We start from the raw sequence: 2,946 nt of genomic DNA, 5'->3' as shown, positions 1-2,946 counted from the left end.
GAAAACATGTCCTGGACAAGAAACCAGATAAGATTAATGACTGACTTTTTAGTAGGAACAATGAGGTCCATAAGGAAGTGAGATAACATATTTAATGTGCTCAAAGAAAATAATGGTAACTAAGGACGTTATATTAAGTAATGTTATATTTAAAAAATGAAGGGGGAACAAAGTCATTCTCAGATAAACAAAAACTAAGACAAATTGGTGCTAGAAGACTCACCCCATAAGAAATGTAAATGAAGTTTTTTAAGGCAGAAAGCAAGTGACTTCAGACTGTAACTTCAATACATATGTAAAAACAAAAGTCATTATCATTGATGTGTAATTATAAAAGGGAGTATAAATACATATTTTCTTTCTTTAAAATCTATTTTATAAAATAATATGCATATAATGTTATTATAGAACTATAATATATCAAAATGTAACTTATTTGCTAATAACAGGACTAAGGATTTGGGTGGCAGCAAAACTGAATTAGGCTAAGGAAATTGATTCAGCCCAATGGTGGTTCACGGACCACTGGTGGCCTGTGAGGTCCAAAAGGTTGGTGACTGCTGCTCCAGATGTTAAGTGAGTTTCACAAAAACAAATGAAGAGAATGATAAATAATAAAATTAATATAATAATAGTTATGAATATATTCTTGTTTTCCTTTCTGCTCTCAGATTTTTAAAATAATAAACTTACATAAAGTAATAATTATAACAATGTATTCATGTGAATTTAACATGAATAATTGTCATGTGTATAACATTATCATAAAAAGGTAAAAGAAAGCCGAAACCGGTTTGGCTCAGACTGAAAGGTCACAGGTTCAATTCCGGTCAAGGGCATGTACCTTGGTTGCGGGCACATCCCCAGTAGGGGGTGTGCAAGAGGCAGCTGATCCATGTCTCTCTCTCATCAATGTTTCTAACTCTCTATCCCTCTCTCTCTTCCTCTCTGTGAAAAATCAATAAAATATATTAAAAAAAAGAAGTTTATTTAAAAAAAAAGGTAAAAGAAAAAATATAGGACTAAAATATATATATATCACTGGAATTAAGTTAGCATAAATCTGAAAGAAATTGTGATAATATGTACATGATGTGTCATAGAAAAACCATTAAGAAAATAATAAAAAATGAGGAAACCATGACAAAAAAGTTAAATGCTTCATTAAAAAATATCACTTAAAGCAAAGCAAAGCCATAAATAAGGAATACAAGAACAAAAAAAGACAACCAATATATAAAATGAAAAATATAATGGTATACATAAATCGAACTATAACAATAGTAATATTATATTTAATTGGAAATCTAGGCATCAGAATATTCAGCAAAATAATATTTATTTATATGTTGTTTAGAGGAGTCACTTTAGAATCTAAAATACAAATGGATTGAAAGAAAAAGATGGATAATGTATATCATGCAAACACAGAAAGATGGAAAGATTAAATATCAGAATAAAATATTTTAAAACAAAATACTTGACTAGAGACAAAGAGGGACATTTTAAAAATGATAAACAGGACCCTAGGGATAAGATGCTGTAGGACTACCACAAGAAACTGCTGGAGCACAAAGAGGTTGACGGCAGCCTCAAGGAGTTAAGGGAACAATTAAGAGAACTTACCAAATATGAAAAGTCTGAAAATTATCAGAAGATCCTACAAAGTGTTAGACAGATTATGGGTGAAGTACTTAAGCAGTTAACTAAAGAAAAATTTATTGTTAAAGCTACAAATGGACCAAGATATATTGTGGGTTGTCGTCAACAGCTTGACAAAAGTAAGCTGAAGCCAGGAACAAGTGTTGCTTTGGATATGATTATACTAACCATTATGAGGGATTTGCCAAGAGAGGTGGATCCATTGGTTTACATGTCTCATGAAGACCCTGGGAATGTGTCCTATTCTGAGATTGGAGGGCTATCAGAACAGATTTGGAAATTAAGAGAGGTGATAGAATTACCTCTTACAAACCCAGAATTATTCCAGCATTTAGGAATAACACCTCCAAAGGAGTGTTTGCTATGTGGACCACCAGGTACAAGAAAAACACTCTTGGAATGAGTGGTTGCTAGCCAGCTAGTCTGCAACTTCTTAAAGGTTGTATCTAGTTCTATTGTAGACAAGTACATTGGTGAAAGTGCTCGTTTGATCAGAGAAATGTTTAATTATGCCAGAGACCATCATTTTTATGGATGAAATAGATGTGGGTGTCGTTTTTCTGAGGGTACTTCAGCTGATAGATTCAGAGAACTTGAATGGAGTTACTAAATCAAATTGATGGATTTGATACTCTACATAGAGTTAATACAATCATGGCTACAAACAGACCAGATACACTGGATCCTGCTTTGCTTCATCCAGGAAGATTAGATAGAAAAATACATATTGACTTACCAAATGAACAAGCAAGATTAGGTATATTGAAAATCCATGCAGGTTCCATTACAAAGCATGGTGAAATAGATTATGAAGCAATTGTGAAGCTTTCACATGGTTTTAATGGAGCAGACCTTAGAAATGTTTGTACTGAAGCAGGTATGTTTGCAGTTTGTGCTGATCATGATTTTGTAGTATAGGAAGACTTAATGAAAGCAGTCAGAAAAAGTAGCTGATTCTAAGAAGCTAGAGTTAAAATTAGACTACAATCCTGTGTAATTTACTGTGAGGATTTTGATGGCTGCATGACAGACATTTGCCTAATGTAAAAATAAAGTTAAGGAAAATAATGTACATATTGGCAATAATCTCATTAAAAGTCATGAATAAAAATATATGTGAATAACAAAAATTAGTAACTCAGTATTTGTACTTCTAAGATTGGTACAGAAAAAATTTGTCTGTTTGTTAATGTTGCATTTATTGCAGCAGAAGTTATGAGTGTGTTGTAACTTTTCATATTTGTTGTGTAAGCATTTTATAAAACATTGAAAATGGTTTGAGAT

General features: G+C 32.1%; 1 pseudogene across 1 annotated transcript; it reads left to right on the top strand.

Annotated features, from left to right (window-relative positions):
* The first annotated feature begins 1,527 nt into the window (after window positions 1–1,527).
* Window positions 1,528–2,659, top strand: LOC311614651 (26S proteasome regulatory subunit 10B-like; annotated as a pseudogene). The gene has a single exon. The product of its transcript is annotated as a 26S proteasome regulatory subunit 10B-like (transcript).
* The last annotated feature ends 287 nt before the right edge of the window (window positions 2,660–2,946 follow it).

The sequence above is a fragment of the Pipistrellus hanaki genome (assembly GCF_964339955.1).
Source record: "Pipistrellus hanaki genome assembly, chromosome: X".
In the NCBI taxonomy this organism is placed as follows: Eukaryota; Metazoa; Chordata; class Mammalia; order Chiroptera; family Vespertilionidae; genus Pipistrellus; species Pipistrellus hanaki.
Note: the sequence above shows the minus strand (reverse complement) of the source record. Positions and strands in the feature narration are given on the sequence as shown.